Source organism: Stegodyphus dumicola, chromosome 2 (genome assembly GCF_044657685.1).
Source record: "Stegodyphus dumicola isolate Sdum_Otavi_A_Nest chromosome 2, ASM4465768v1".
In the NCBI taxonomy this organism is placed as follows: Eukaryota; Metazoa; Arthropoda; class Arachnida; order Araneae; family Eresidae; genus Stegodyphus; species Stegodyphus dumicola.
Window position 1 is genome coordinate 74620814 of NC_140769.1, and position 18395 is coordinate 74639208.

The following is an 18395-nucleotide window of genomic DNA, read 5'->3' on the forward strand; positions in this document are numbered from 1 at the left end:
TTTGACTTTACATGAAAATATATAAAAAAAATCTCTTACTTTGAGAAATAATTTCAGAAGCGTTATTTAAATTATTCCGAAGTTTTATTTGATAAAATACATTAATAAACTTTTAATTTAATAACAAATACAAGACGTAACAAAATCTTTCAAATGAACTGGAAGGCAGACACTCAGTGAGCTCAATCTATGACAAAATGTCCATATGAGAATTATTAGAAATAGCCCTCTCTAACTCTTCAGAAAATGAATCATCACTCTCATTCATTCACTAATTGGTTCATTTACGATGCGAGTATATTCTTCGTCTGATAAATCACGCTTGCTCGCCACTGTCAGTCTAAATAAAAAAGAAAGTAAACGAAATATAAGCAATAAAGATCGATGCAAAACGTAATAGAACCCTACAAAGTAACCCTAACGGGCTGTTCCCACTGGTGTTTATATGAGCTAACGGATATAGCTGACGTAGCTGACCCATCTCTAAAACCAGTTTTTACCCTTGGGCAGCAAGTTGAAAAATCTGAACTGCAGACACAGCGGAACTAGTCGACAAATTGATCTGACTCCGTTAGCTCGGATAAACCCCAGTGGGAAAGACCCTTAAAAAACCTACATGGTAACAAAATAAATAAAAAAGGATTCTTAAGGACCGTTCCCACTGGGGTTTATCTGAGCTAACGGAAGCAGTTCCCTGTGTCGACTAGCTCCGCTATGCCTGCAGTTCAGATTTTTTAACTTGCTGCCCTATGGGAAAAAACTGGTTTTGAAGATCGGTCGGCTACATTAGTTGTCGCCGTTAGCTCAAATAAACCCCAGTGGGAACGACCTTTTAGAGATATCAGAAACGTGAATGTTTATATCACGGGAGAGTTTTAATGGGCCGTGTTGTTTACTTTACGCTTCCCCTCCTCCCCAACTACAGCTGATACCAACGTTACGCAGAATGTGATCAAACTGAAGGTCAGGATCCTAAAACTATATTCGGTTCAAAAGTAGTGGACACAGGATGCCATCTAAGTGATTTTTAAAACGTTCCAGGACACTGTTATAAATGTGTGACGGCCAAGAGTGAACAAGGAAACGCTCTGGTTCGCCCACGTGAAGGTCAGGAAATGAGCGCGTTTCTTGCTGGGACTTAATGCATGACAGTCGGCGCGAAAGGGCTAGACATTTCTCAATGCAGTCTGAGTTGAAACGAATTCTAGCTTGTAAGTCTCTGCACGTTTTGGATTACTTTAAGGGGGAAATATTGTAAGAGAAATGCATCCTTCACTGGTAAACTGTAGCCTTCATCTAGCAAAAAAAAATTAAAATCCAATTTTTGGTACTTTCAAATGATAAATCATATATAGGGTGTCTCAGATGGTCGTTGCCAAACTTCACATGCTGGTTTGTCATACCATGACAAAGAAGATTTACAGAACTTGTGTCCCTAAATGGGAACGGTGACCGCTAGAGGGCAATGTTTGAAGGCTTATGAGAGAGAGGGGAAGGGTGATCATTTTAGGCAAGGATGTTACTGGAGAATTCGGAATAGGTTTACTAACTCAAAATTGTCCCGTATGCTTTACGTGTATGACGCCGTGGATGGAAATGGACGAGCTGCGGTACGGATGTGCCTTGAGAGCTTCCCAAACGGAAGTCAGCCAAATCGTGCTTTGTTTGGACAATTCCACTGAAGATTCCGTGAGGCAGGAATGAGACAACAACGTTTCACAGTAAATGTTTGGTCTGCTATTATCGGTGATATGTTAATTGGCCTTTATCTACTGCCTCAACGCCTCGACAGGAAAACCTATCGCACCTTTTTACAAAGACTGTTGGCAGATCTAATGGCTGACGTTCCAACGGCTACACACAGAAACATCTGGTTTCAGCATGATGAAGCACCTGCACAGTTTAGCAGCACTGTGCCCGAATACCTCCCCAATAGGACATATCCTGATCCCTGGATCGGCAGAGCGGACCATTCGCACGGCCGCCATAATCCCTCGACCTGACTGCCCTAGATTTCTTTCTACCTATGAGAGTGCATGAAATTCATGGTATATGAGACGACATCGGACATGGATCTCGTCGCCAAGATCGTGGAAGCTGCCGCATGTTTCCGTGGCACACCTGCTCATTTTGAACAGTTCCGTGAATACATGCGTCGACGTTGTGATGCATGCATTGAGACGAATGGAAGGAATTTTGAACATCATCTATGATTTAACTATGTTCATTCACGAAATTCAAATTAACACTTCTTTCGACATCCTTTCCTACTCCTCTTCTCCCTTTCTTTCTCTCTCTCTAACTCCTGTTTTCATGGTATGACAGACTAGTATGTTAAGTTTGGCAACGACCTTTTGAGAAATCATATAGTTTCTCTTTTAGATTATAAGTGCTATTCTTAATGGCTATTTTTACATTGTCTCAGTGTCTTGACCATATTTTACAATATGCGTTTAGTACACCTTTCTGTTTCGCAAAGAAAGGTTAAATTCTGTAAAAATACAGTAGAACCTCAATTTTCTGAACATCAGTTATCCACTCATAAGTTACCTAAATAAAGTTTTGTTTCGGGAACGGGAAAATTTAATTTTACTATTATTTACTTATGTAAATTTGTTCTTTTTATTCACAAGTGCTACAGAAAAATAAGAGGCTATATTACGTATTTTTAAAAACTATTAGATTAATTTAGATGAATATGCATGAAAATTTATTGGTCTGCAGTAAGAAATAATTTACTAGACGCCAATGAATGTGTGAGATACATTCACTTTTTAATGCAATAACGTGTCATCATATGCCAGAATGTCCCAAAATAATGCTTACACTTTTTGCCAAATAATGGAAATAGTACTAATAATGGAATATTAATAATGGAAAACTTAATAATGGAAATAGTACTAAAGATGATCTTAAAGGCCATTGTGGATTTGAAGCTACACGTCAACGTTGAGCACATGTGAGTGAGTAAGTATTCCGGTATTTTCAGTACCGTAAAGGCACGTGCCTCAGTGTATATACATAGCAGATGTAATGATATTACCGAAGCAAATTAGGTGAATATTGAGATATTAGCAGAAAATTAAGAATGCGCCCAAGATGCAAAGACTATAGAGGACAGAATTTCATATTCCAACCCAATTAAGTGTAATTGTTATAAGACTGGGCGATAAGCTTGAGAAAGAAGGAACTCAGAATGATACAAATATAAGAGTATAACGGATTAGGTATTAAGACTGTATTAGAGACTTCATTGCATGCACCAGAAAGTCGCGGACACCGGAGAACATGAAACCTTCGACTGAGACTACATGCGCTTTCCTTCCAGCTGAAATCCCATTATTTCGTTGTTCTGCACAATTGAAGCCAATATATTGCTGCAAATAATGATTATTTTGAACGTCTAAAACTTTTATAGACATGTGATATCAAAAAAGCAAATATTTAGTTTTATAAAATAGGAAAAGTAACACATCAGTACAAAGCTTGAAATTAGGCAAAATAGTAACCTTATTTTTGAGTAGATTTTAAGTAAAATTTTGTCAATTTCGTAGGAAATCAAATGTCCGACAGAGGCCCTTTTTTAGTTTATTTTATTTTTTTCTATTGAAGAGAGATCCATGTCTAAAAGCTCTTGAAATCAATAGAGTTTTATTTAAAATCTACGACAAATTCGAATTGCTATTTTGCCTAATTGCAGTGATAATAATTACTGCTATTAGTATGCTTACTTGTAGGGGTTTATTTTAATTTCCTAATAGTTATTTCTATTTTTGAACACGCTTACCTTTATTTCCCACCTATAATTCTCTGCCAGAATGAGTTTTCAGGAACGCGCTTTACGTAAATGAAGTAGAACCACTATTTAAGTTGAAGTCTTGGTCACTTCAGTAGAAGAGCTTAGAAGTTCTTAGTGTAGCTTGTTTTGCCTTCTGGCCACATCGTACTACGTTCATCCGTATTGTTACTGCCTACTAGTATTCGCCGGTGAGCTTTAGTAAACCGGCCGACTCTGCCGGCCAACTCTGTTAGTTATTTTTGTGCAGTTTCGACTGGTTTTAGTATAGTTATCATTGGATTAGTTTCTTATTTTCCAGCTTAAACCTAAGTGGAAGCTTCCTGTAAACCCAAGAGGGGCCATCTGTGAATCAAAATTGAGTGAATAAAAGGTTATTTAACTTTTCTTTGGTCTTTCATTTACGTTAATGAACTCTGTGATACTTCTCTATATAGTTCACACATGTATTCTAGCTTACAAGGACCATATATTTAGCTAGAACATTACATGCTAATAATTTTAAAGTGTGTGAACATTGTTTTGGAAACCTCTGTATCAATAACAAGTTAACAAATATAACTCGCATTGTCGCAAAGATTTTTTCCTTCCATTTCGCAAAGAGGAACCCGAAGTCTAGTGTGCTTACCTCTGCGCATAAGGACGCTGTTATTCTTTTTTGTCATTCAGATCTTAACAGTTTCTTTGTTTATATTTAGGGCACACCATTAGCCGAGCGGTAAATTCCCGGAACTCTAGGTGTTTGACATGGGTATCATTCCAAGCGAAAGGGTTGTCTGCATGTGCATTTTCCTGGTGTTCCACATGTGTAATGAGAGTAGAAGCGAAAAGTTCCTGCGAGAATACATCCCTCTCTTTTGGCAGATTGCCTTGCGTGCTTAGCCGTAATCAAATAAACCAAATCAAACCAATCATTTTTATTCAGCCTAATATTTGCAGTTAACTCTGTAAGGTTTTAAGTTAAACTAACCAAGTTTCTTTTTAAGTTACTCTTTCCTGTGAACTCTTATTTCAACTTCCCTTCAGAATGAGCGCACGGTTCAGCTTTATGCTAATTTGTTTCGGAGCCAAGTTTTGTATTTAAGGTTAGTGAGAAACTTCTCAAGTGTGAGAGAGCTTTTAGTCTCAGACCACGTCGGCTTGGTGGACGTTCGCCAGAATATTTAGTATTTAAATTCTTACGCCTTAGTGCTATTCCTCAAATACTGATGGTAGTGATTTAAGTGCGTTAGGACTTAGCAAAGGCTTGCTACGCACCATAAATAGGCCAATCTCGCGTTTGAGCTCTGTGACAGCAACTATTTAAATATCTACTGAAGTTTTACTTTTAAATTGCTTGGTTGTTCAAGACCCAAGCGCGATTATTATTTCTTCTGTTATCACTCCCGAGTTGGGAGTTGCTGTAAATAGTGATTTCAATAAAAGGGTCTTTTACACCCTTCTTACGTTGTAATTCTTCTAGCACTCTTAAGAACATAGCTGCATTCAGCTCATTGTTCGAGTCAGGACATTGATACTAGCACCATTATGTTGCCAAAAGTATGCACAGAACATTAAGTCCTGATAACTCTTGTTTAATTTATTTCTATGACGAAGATGCTTTGGGGTTAAGCGAAAGTATCCTGTAAAAATATGACCTAATCCTTAGATTTATATATATATATATATATATATATATATATATATAGGATTCCTTGCCAGTGTGGTTTAATTTACATTAGCCGAACTAAAAGAGCCCTAAAGTTCCATGCTAAGGAACGTATGGCATGTATTAGGAGAAACGAAACACATATCCTCTACTGCCAAACACTGTTGGTAAGAAAAATAATATTTTAATTTTTTTTTGCGAACCAAAATTATTTCCGCCTTTATTCCTAGCTTTTAAGGAAATTATTTCATAGCTCTTTTCATTTTTCATCAAGAGAGAGTATTAGTAGTTTAACTTCCTTCATCTCAATGTAATCTCCATATCTTAACTTATCACCGGCTTCCCTTTCATCATTTGCACTTCTGCAGCTAAAGAAGAAGTCTTCGAAACGAGGCCTATAAATTTATGAATGTTACTTTGACTCTTGTAGCTTTAACGCCTGCAATAACAGTTATTCAGCATCTTATTTTAACTTAAAATAGAATTAGAAATTATACTTGCCACTATTTATTACAAACTAGGGAATGCAATGAAAGACAGAAAATGAGAGCTTACCTTGAGCATGAGAAACCATTCTGTCATAATTTAATGACAATTAGGAACTAAGTTCAGAGTATTTTGATTAAATGTTAAAACTTCATAGTAAGTTAAGAAATCTTTTTAATTTAGATATTCCCCAGAAACCATTCTGTCATAATTTAATGACAATTAAGAGCTAAGCTCAGAGTATTTTGATTAAATGTTAAAACTTCATAGTAAGTTAAGAAATCTTTTTAATTTGGATATTCCCCAAATTAATTGGTTTTTCTTTTCGTTTTGACTTTTGCCTTCTTGGATTTAAAATTTTTCCTTTTCCTTTTATTTTATATGTAATTATAAATGTGTAATTTTGTGTTACTTAAAAGTTACTACCATGTAATTTAGTTTTTTCAATTCCCTCCGAATACACATTAAAACTTAAAGTACTGATCCTTAAGGCAGGATTCGCAAACTACGGCCCGCTGATAGAATTTTAATTTGCCAGTCCGAGGCAAATTTAAAGAAATATCTATTTATATATTCTATATCCATCTCCTTTTCTACTTTGTTTAAATATTACTTTTTTCTTCCTTTTTTTCAAAGGACTGATGATCTTTACACTTTCTCTATTTTTGTTCTATAAAACATAAATCGACGGAAATAGCAAACACAGACAGATTTCAATCGGTGAAGTGTTAACGGCTGAAGTTCTTTGCTAGTTATAGCTGTAGATTCGCTCCAACAATCGTTATTTCTTTCTCGGCGAGCAGACATATGGGAATCCAATATAGGTGAATTAGACCTCACATATGGCAGACTGCGCAGTTTTCTTTTGGCACGAGTTCTAAAATTATTGATTGCGTATGGAAAGATTATGGACATATAGCATCATTGTGCATAGTGGTGAAATTACTAAAAGTATAGTGCTAGTTTAGGTTATTCGTAAAATATTTAAACCCCTAAATGGGTACTAAAAACGTAAAGTTGATTCAGAGTGCCGTGCTTTTAATGATAAATGGACCTGGAAATATTTTTTGAGTTGTAAAAGATAAAGCAGTGTGTCTCATCTGCAATGAAGCTGTAACAGTCTTCAAAGAATATAACGTTTCGTATCTAATCATAAAAACTCCAATTACAAAGAATGCCGAATATGAAAGAAAAAATATGCAGAAAGTCTTTGTAAAAAATTACCAGGCCTACAAAATGTTTTCAAGAAAGTGAACAGTATCCAAGAAGCACCTACATTGTAGCGTACAATATTGCTAAAAATAATAAAGCTCTCAGTGATGGGGAGTTCATTAAACAATGCTTGCTCCAAGTTTATGATGTTTTATGTCCAGACAAGAAAAATAATTTTGAAACTGTAAGCTTATTTCGAAAAACGGTGACTTCTAGAATCGAAGACGTCGATAAAAATTTGACATTACAATTAGAGTCAAAGATTGGCCAGTTTAAATTTTGCTCCATAGCTAATGGATGAAAGCACTGATATAAATTATACTGCTCAATTAGTATTATTTATAAGAGGTGTTAATGACAACTTTGAAATTACCGAAGAAGTGGAGTGAATGCGTTCTTGAAAAGGAACTAAAACGGGATGTGCTATTTTTCGTGAATTTTAGGAAGGGCTTTTAACTTTGAAATTGCCTATAACAAATCTATGCAACATTATGACTTATGAAACACCGAATACGACAGGATAAAAATCTCTATTTCTTGGAAGCTTTAATTAAAACTATCCCGGAAACAACGTTGTTTTTCTACATTGTGTTTTACATCAAGTTGGTCTGTGTTAATCTGCACTAAATATGAAACCCGTGCTTGATGCAGTCGTGAAGCTTGTAAATGCTATTCGATCTCGTGGGCTTACTCACAGGCAATTTCGAGATTTTCTTCAGTCCGTGCAATCGGACTACTCTGATGTACTGTATTACACGAAAGTAAAGTGGCTTAGTGCAGGATGTGTTTTCGAGCCAGTTTGGCAGCTGAAAGACGACATTGTGTCTTTCTTCCATGAGAAACGGTGTTAGAAGACAACAGAAGGGCTTTGAAATTTTTACAGATCTTCTTTGTTATATGAGCCACTTGAATGTCAAGATGCAAGGGAAAAATCAGTTTATCGACGATATCTGGGCCCATCTCAAAGCTTTTAAATCAATCTTTTAGTAAATTTTGCAATCAAATTATCATCTCAATTAGTTGCTTCTAAATACGCCAAAGTTAGAGTTTTACAAATCATTACCGACAGTAAGTTTCTCAAGTTTAATATCTCACGCTCAGAAAATCAGTGTTAAAGTGTTTTCAACAATGAACCTTAGAATTATTTCAGAAGTAGACTGACAGGTGAGCATTTAGCCTCATTCCTTAGGATCAGTACATCTCACTTCGAAACTCAATATAAGGAACTTTTAAAAATGAAATCGCAATTACATTCATCTCATTAACATATTTAAATTGTACTACTACTTGTATATTGTTTTTAAAATTTTAGAAAAATTTATCTTGGCCTGCCAAACCTTTTTTTTTTTTTTTTTTTTTTTTTTTTTTTAATTTTGGCCCGCGACCGAAAACGTTTGCCCATCCCTGCCTTAAGATAGAAAATTTGCTTAGGAGGAGAAAAATGATTAACATTCTATTCCTCAACTTGCGAATGATAAGAAAATCAAGAGCAGGATTACTGTTTGTATATTTATTCAGCATAATTGATTTATATATAAATGATTGAAGATTCTATATATTTACTTAGGAATTCGTATTAAATGTCGAATATAGTTCTGAACTTTTTTTTGGTAGATAGTAGTTCTTTTGCATTGCCGTGGCAGTTTAGAGCTAAGCACGAGAAAATAATACTTATTCTCAAAGAGTCTACATACTCATTTAAGATAAAAGAAGCTATATTTACTTAGAGTGATATTCTCAAATAAACATTTTAGTTTTTATAATTTAATTGCTATAACGGTCGTAATTCGAACCAATTTAAAATTTTATACTAAGAAATGATTGTTGATAAAAATACTAATTTCCACGAATACATCTAAGGTGTAAATTTTTATCATGATTTGTATGTGAAGTGAAAATCACTTTTTTGCTTCTCAAAGAAACCTGATGTCACGTAATTGATACTTTGAAGGCTAAAAGTAATCCTTTACACATATTTAGAATTTCTGCAAAACTGATTTTTTTAAAAAAGCGCGATTTTGTTACAACGAATATCCATAAATATTAAATTAGGAAGAAATATACCGCTGACTACAATTTTTCTAGCCTGAATAAAATTTTAACAAATTAATTACGAAATATTTGTAAATTGTCAAGTTAGACGAAAGAACTGTTAGTGTAGAAATTTAAATATTTCCGTTAACTCTCAATAGAAGACTGTTTCAAATTATGGTAGCTATAACATAATGTTAAGCACAATGTGAATTAAAACCACTGTGAGCTATTAAATGCACATAATTTCATTAGAGGTATTCAACATTGCGTCAAGAATATTTTGACATAAATGGCATCAAAAGAAATATAGAATAATAGAAATACAGCATAATAGAAACCTACCATGCTGATTTATTTCTAGTTTTTAACATACATTGTTACACGCAGTAACTTTATAGTATTAATCGCGATAATTTTTTGAAATAAAATAGATTAGTTCGTAGTTTCTTCCTCTCCCTATATTCTATTTTCTACTTTATTCTTTGAAAATAAAATGGATTACATGTAAAGCCGTCTTGTTTTATTCTATGCTATAAAGGAGTGTAATTACCTGTCAAGTGGTCTTGCATCTTAATCACCGTGCCTTCTGGACTACTTCAAATGCACCCAGGTATCTTTAATCAGATATTGTTAAATACTGTTCAAGATCTTTTAAGAAAAGAAGGATAAGTATTTTTCTGAAAGTAATTAACAGCATTAAGTGATACTTAAAAGATATAACCTCACTTATTTTGCCCAACTTCTTAAGTTTAGTTGCCTTTTAATGTGAAAGGCAATTGGAAGAATATTAATTAAACCTTATTATTTAATCTTCTGGGTAATTTTATTTAATTTTAGTAGATTTTAAATGACTGAAGTAAAGTTCTATTTTAGCTCAGTTTGAAAGATTAAATTTTGATTTAATGCAAAGAAATATTAGTAAAAGCGTCATAAAAATAGCAGTTTAGTTAAAATGTAACTTGTATAAAACAACATGAAAATATACAGATCTTAATCTGGGAATGACCGTGCTGAACAGGCGTTTGATTTTTATGATACCTATCAGTTAAGTAACCCAAACAGAAATAAGCGGAAAAATGTGACTTAAACTTTCTGGTGTAAATTGATTTTTCCTATCCGAAGACAAAGTCCATACAATAAGTATCCATTTGAGGGCAGTAGTGCATTTTTCAAAATAGCATTAAGGAAATTGAAGCTCATAATATTTCATTGTTTTGGACTAATTTCTGATAGAATGGAAAATAATACCCTGTTCACATAGGCATTACTAAATATAGTGGAAAGTATAGTTTTATGATGAATTCATATTTTAAATATCCAGACGTTTTGTAAATGACAAACTATTTACATTCCGAGTTTTGATGTTTCCTCGATAATCGCTACGAAGACAACATATTTGGCGACTGAGAGTGATTAAGATGCAAATAGTACAACTTTGAGCACTGTCGTAACTGTCTAGAGCAGCACTCCCCGGTATCCTACAAGGGCCTCATCTTGAGTTTGTTGAATTTACATTCTACGTAGCCATTGGCATTAGTATTTAATAAATTCAAATCGACATATAACACTCACAACACACTGATTACAATAACAACAAGTTAAACATATAATACAAATTATACGAAATAGTTGAACATTACAAAAGGCACAATACAAAATTACACGAATTAGTTCACAACAAAAATTACTGTTGCACTACTTTAATCATCGAACATAAAATGTTATATTCATCTGGTACAATATGTTAAATTTTATATATACAGGATATCCCGTAAATGTTGCTACAAACTTCTATTGGAGGTAGGGCACATCATAAGGATTAGGAATTGCATAAGAACCCTTGCCCAGAAACGTGACTGTACTCTTCCAAGGGGTGTTGTACAGGAGAATGCTAGTGGAAAGTGAGGATTGCCTCATTAGAGTGGTAGGCACCATACGAAGAGCATGGAATGCTATACGAACGGAGAGCTCGTGAACATGTGGTTCCAACATGATGGGGCGCCCGCTCATTTTGGACTGGATGTTCTTAGCCATTTGAACCGATTATTCCGGCATCGATGGATTGGGCGTGGTGAACGGGTTCCCCGGCCCCCACTCTCACCGGATTTATCGAGCCTTGATTTCCTTTTCTGGAGGGCCATCAAAAGTGTTGTGTATCATGATCCTGTTGTGTCTGAAATGGATCTAGTGGGCAAGACTCGCCTGCGCAGCTGCTATAATCAAAGAAACTGCCGGTGTGTTTGAACATGTACAGCAATCAATGTTCCGTCGGTGTCAGGCATGTTTGGCGTCTGATGGTGCAAACTTCGAGCATCTGTTGTAATATTCACGCTGTCGTGCACCATCTGTATCCATGTCCAATAAATGTTTTAAATTAATCACTCTCCTGTATCCTTTCCCATCTTCTACCTCTGCTACCACTTACCCCTGACACTTCTGGGCATGGGTTCATATGCAGTTATTAATCCTTATGATCTGCCCTACCTCCTCCAGAAGTTTGTCGCAACATTTACGGGACACCCTGCATATATACCATTCATTAACTTCATTTTATGTTTCCCCTCACATTTCCCAATATTAAAAGCAACAATTCTTTATAGTTATATTATTCCGCATTGGACTCGGCGCGGATTCTACATGATGCACTCTGTGTTCAGAACAATGCTAAAGCGTACTCAATTAGGATTACTTTTGCTTCATTTAGGACATAGATTACAAGGTGCTATACTGTGTGCAGGAGCGGATTATACATGATGCAGATTGTATTAAGAGCAATTACTACTCAATTAGGATTACTGTTGTTTTATTTAGGATACAGATTAAAAGGTGCTATACTCAGAGTGTGTAGAAATACTCTCTACAGTACATATGCTACTCACTATACGCTTTTCCCTTTATAGTCATCGAGTGCCTTTATTACAATTGGTACTACTGTCAGTAGAACAGCCATTGTTTATGAGTACTACAGTCACTGTGTTTCATTGTTGTCGTCAGTACTACTTACAGTTCTCAGTACTACTTGCTCATTACAGTCAGTACTGCTGTCATTACTGTGCATCAATACTACAATTATTGTGTTTCATTACGTCTTCCAGAGGACAGTGCTTAAGATGATACTACCTTCACCGTCAGGTTAGCCAGCATGACTGGACTCTTGTACTGCTTAGATAAGAATCCAATGCGGAGGACCTCAAATTTAAGAAATTCATATGTGCGGTCACTCACAGGTCGCAGTGTTAGAGCGGCCATCTAGAGGAGTCAGACGATAGGCTCAGAGATTTCAGAAGCAATAACAGCTTCCGCAATGTTACAGCTTCGCTTGAATGACAAGATTTATAACTTCAAGGCCAGTGTCAAGTGAATTTAGGGATATGTACTGCGTATGTGAACGAAAGCCTCTCGATTTCAGGAAGGCTGACGTACCAACGATATTGCTGTTCGTCTATTATAGTTTCAACTATAACGAATCATAAGACGTAAAATGCAACTGAAAAATTGATAGAGAATGACTAATTCAATCTTCAAATTATTTTAGGCAAAGCAAGAATTCAGAGTGCCCTGGACTAGAGAAACTTTTGACGTTTACAAGATCTTCACATAATGAGGACAATAACCTAAAAAATTGTTTCTATACCTTCAATGTGGTTAAGTATTATGAAAGAACTTCACATAAATTTATATTAACCGTATTTTAGTTCTATATGCAGTAAGTTATAAGGTATTTCCCTCGCCTTCTTGGCGTGCCTTCGTGGTGTGGTGGTCTGCACGCTGGGCGCGTATTCCAGAGGTCAGCGGTTCGATTCCCGGCGAAGGTGTTGCTAATTTTTCATCTTGCCTGCTTCCAAAAATACCTAATATCTCTACAAAGTAAAGCTGAACTTTAAGAAACGCAAACAACAGCAGTTATCACATCAAGTCCGCCGCTGTGTAAAGTCATCACTGTACCAAGTTCAGTTTAAATTGTGGGTTTGGATGATTTTTGTCTAAAAAGAGCCTGGAATATGCAACACTCAAATGAATATCCATGACACACACTGCTTCCATGCTGACGAATAAAATATTTGGAAAATAATCACAAGAAAATTATCATAGCTATGACAAAAATTTTGTATTAAAACTTCAAAGATACATAAATGATACCATTTATCCATTAGTAAGGCTGTTTGTGGCGGAATTTTAGTAAATATTTTTCAATTATCATTGCAATTATTATTTAATTCTGAAACCATAATATTCAGTTTAAAACTTAAGGAACCAATTATTTATAATGAAACAGATGGGTGAAATTTGACTTTTCAGTATTAAAATAAAATTTAAACAGCAAAAGGTACCGGCAATATAAAAATGTAATTATTTCCAGATCTCAGAAGGAAAAAAAGCTAAGCCCCTACTGCAACTTAAAAAGATACCTACACGAAATGCTAAATCTCTTTCTTAATAAATTTTATCAAATTCCCGTCTCGTTAAGCTAAAAAGCAGAGATAATTTTTCGAAGAGCCAAATCGAATGACTCTTCGCGGATTCTGACGTCATAGCACTTCAGGCAATCAACTTCGGAGATCTGTTAGATTTGCAAAATGGTCCCTCGCCTGCTTAATACAGCGCTCTTGAAAATTTAGCGATAGAGTGAACTGGGTTAAAAGGATGAAATATACTTCGAAAGCGAAGGACCGCGTCTGTGCTTGAAAGCTTTCCTCTCTCCCTTTCTCTTTTTGTGCAACTTTTATTTCTAGAATATTGACGAGTCAGCTCGATCCTTTTAACGATGCGAGAAATTCTTTCATTTCATTGCATTCGGTTGGGAGATTTTCTCTTTTTCTCACTTGCGTTTTCGGAACTGAGAGCACCAGATGCTGTAAATACTGAAAAGCGTGTGTATCTCAAAATGACAATTTAAATACGTTTTCCTTCACAGAAAGTTCGTTATTTCTTTTGAAGGAATGCAGACATTTGATACTTTTCCAAACAAAGCCATTTTTTTTTTAAATTTTAAACTTATTATTAAAGAGCCAAAATATATAAGTTTCATAGCCTAGGCGCAGAAAGATCAATTTAAGTAATAGAAGTACCTAACAATAAAAATGCATTCAATGGTCATCAAATTACTGCTACCAATAAAACTTACATTTTCTTTTTCACCAATAAATAAGAACGTACGCAGATTACACTTTTCTTTATAAAAATTAGGATTAATTAAGAATTAATTAAAAATTATAATTAATTTTCTTTATAAAACTTATAATTAATTTTCTTTATAAAACTTATAATTAATTTTCTTTATAAAAATTATAATTAATTTTCTTTATAAAAATTAGAATTAATTAAGAACTATAATTTTACTCATGGAGTGACATGAGTTCTTTTCCACAAAGAAATTAATGACAATTTTCCCATTATTTCGTAGAGCCGTTAGGTTATTTTGAAACAAACGATGTGAAAAATGTGCGATGTTATAACCGGAACTCGAACTTGGACCTCTCAAAATACGCGCCGAGTGTGCTACCATTACCCGACGAAGGAATGCTGGAAGGATGGAGAGTATACCTTATATATTTTCCCTTTTAAAGCACGGCTGGGAAATAGGGAACTCAATCCGTCAAATTCTGGTGGTGACGAATTATTGTCCACCATCTTTTTTAATTCGAGCGCCATTGGGACTAAATTTCGGTGGCCTAGGTGAATTGTCTCCTGCCCAAGCTGCTTCATGTGATTTTAGTATCTTTGAGTTATAAGCGAAATATGAATTTCACATGCCAATTGCGATCTGCTTTAAAACATCAGGTTTACTCTCTGCTGTTTCAATCAAATAATGATATGTAGAAATTCGTGGTTCATCTACTTTTAACTATTTTTAATTCAGTACTTGCAGCCCAAAACGAGAGAAAATTTTTATTTTTCCAGAATTCCATAAAAAAATTCTAGGTAACATTTCGGATAACGTTAAGGTCATTTACTAAATTTTAAAAAGATGTCTGACAACCTTTCAGTATTGTCATCTTGCAAACATTTTCGTTATTATAATACTTTCGAAATGATTAAAGGCAAACACTCATGAGTACATCGTTAGCATTTGCCGGCCCATCATAAATCTCTCCGTATTAATGCAAAACGTTCAATCATATTAATGCAAAACGTTCAATCATATTAATGCAAAACGTTCAATCATATTAATGTTTGAACCCCCTTGACTGTAAATTTTATTGAGAAGCTCTCTGTTTAAATTATATAGGCTTCTCTGCACTCAGTCATTGAATACTAAGCAGCAGATAGCAGCCGCACAAAATGAAATAACAAATTCTATTTGAAATTCTTTATTTAATCAGATATCATTTCAATAAAAGCAAATTAGAATATGCTAGCAATCCTCACCACTAGTTACTACTGCAAGTCTCTCTGGAATTCCTTGAAAAATTCACATCTCACATTTCGCAGATACATTGCACATTTAGGAAGAAATCTTCCTCAAAATGCTAACATAATAAGCTTATTTATTCTATCATAATGCAAGGTTTGATTCTGTAACCTTATAAAAATTCACTTCAAAGAAATGTTGAGATGTACTTTCCGATGGCATTATAATTAGAAAAATCGATCACTTCGATATCTCATCAGTAAATCCATCAGTTCGATAACTTAGACGCATTGAAGGATCGATTGTAACTCCTTGTATATTTCTTATAATCTTAATAAAGACAAAAAAGAAGCTTAATTTGTAAAAATTAATCAAATATACAACTAAAAGAAAAAAAGTATTACTTGTGATAATAATCTTACACTCACTTTCAATGAACTGGGGCATTTTTAATAACTACATGCAGATTTAATTTCTTTTTACTCTGCAGATCTTTTCTTCAAGATCTTATAGTACACAGTAACATGAAGAAAATATTCTTACCCTAGATTTCATCACAAAAACAGAAAAGAAAACATTTGTTTTCTCTTATTTGATTGTCAGTGTTCAATTGATTATCTTTAGGACTGCTTGTTTATGTTGAAGGTAAAAAAATGCAGTTAGTAGCTTTGTGGGACATAGCTTATTTAATTTCGGCTGTGGTTTTACCTCTGAGTAGAAGAACGGCTTTCGGAAGATACTTCACTGTTATTTACATAATGCCACTAATGCTTTGACACATAATTATATAGTTATTTTGTAAGCTTATTTAGGCATTGCTAAAAATATCAAAGAAAGGTTTATATAAAAAAGTACGTTTCGGTTTCATAATTTCATTTGTGATATATTTCCCAGTTAACTAACATCCCACCCCAACAAGAAACAGATAATTAAAAAAAAGTGGTTGCAATCGGGAAGCCAACAAAGTGCTTATGGATAGGAGAAATATCAACGTTTTGTTTTCATTACAGAGGCTGTTAAATATTCTATGTCTGAATCTAATATCATGCAGCATATGTAAAGAATAGTTCCATTGTATGATGCAGGCAATTGGCATATATAACTTCAATAACTCTCGTCATTCTGTAGGATCCTTAAGTAGCAGGGAACTCATGCGTACGACTACTGCCTCATGCGTACGACAACTGCCTCTAAACAAATTAAATGTACAAAACCGCATGTATAACATCTGACATCAAATAGTAAGAGAAATTTACCAATATAAAACTTAAAAGAGGGCAAAATAGTAACCATATTTTAGGATAGATTTAAAATAAAACTCTATCGATTTCGAGGTGATCAGACCCAGTTTCCTCTACTTCAGAAGCAAAACACTTCTGAAGACTATATTGATACATTGTTTATTTCTCCCTAGAAACAAGCCTTAGAAACTCGAAAAATAGCGCCACTACGGGCCCTTAGCCGTGTTAACATTTTGAATTTTAAATGTTCCACATAAGGAGATTTTAAGAATGGGGGAAGACACAAATGCTAAAGCATTTCAGCGTGGCTTGATAGCATTATGTGATGTCTCACGACGTTTCATTTTTCTCATAAGGAAGGTTTTAAAATCTTGAACCCTCAGTTTTTCTCATATATATATATATATTTCGACTTTTATTTGAAGTCGAAAGAAAATGCATAAACGGAAAGTTGCAAACGAGGTGATGAAAAGCAGGAAGCCTTGTGAGTCTTGTCGACATTAGTAGGCAACTTAATCTAAACCTACAGAAGGACGATTTCGAAGAATAAATAAATAATAAATATTGATGCATCTCATAAAGCAAAAATGAAAGGAGAAGAAAGAGACTACCCAGGTTAATAAGCTCGACACAAAAGTTGATGACAGTAAAGTTTCTCAAATTAAAAGGCCTAACGTTTTTTGGAAAGCCAAGATTAAAATTCTGAAATGTTTGCTAAAGTCTTATTCGCACGATTTCATACTGTACTATAGTCTTATCTGCCACCGAAAAAAAAAATAGAAAACTTACTTAGATAAGTTAAGCACTTATTTTCTTAAGAAATACACTTCAGAAATCGGTGCTGATAGCCCATCTAACATGCAAACACTTCTCATGCCGCCTCTTCATCACAAATATACTGCCGACTCATCACAAATATCTCCTTCTGTTTCTCGAATGACTATCATCCCCAAGAGGAGTGAGCAAGTCAGATGTTGACGCACTTCACTTATGTAAATATCTAGACTCATTCTAACTTCATCCACGCATGCCCCAAAGACAACAATTCAAGGTTCGTTACTATATAATAAGGTAAATCTTTTTTTTTTATTTATAGTGCATAAGGTTTTTCTTCTCCCTCCTTTCCGCATACCTTCGTGGTGTAACTGGAAACACACTTGACGCGTACTCAGGAGTTCCGGAGTTCGAATCTTGGTAAGGGCACTGCTGATTTCACCACTTTCCTGAAATCTAAAATTTAAAAACAGGGAGCCACCTGAGCCCGGAACTAAAAGGTGATGAATGATAATTTATCATCATTTGAGTTTGGCGACTGGTCTCGCTCTTTCCTAATAGCCGTTTAAAAGGGGGAGTATATGAAGTATTTTCTGCCAACTTTCTGCGTGCCTTAGTGGTGTAACTGGGACCACACGTATTAGGAAAGTCCGAAGTTCGAATCGGGACGGATTTTTCACATTGCTACATTGATATAACCTAATGATTACAAATACAGCGCCTCTAAACTTTAAAAACGATGTATCTATTATAGTGTTTTAATCGTTTATCTGATAGTATTTGTAATAGCTCTTATATCACGAACATCGTTAGGAGATATGCGTAAGCGAACTTAGTAACATCTTAGGAACA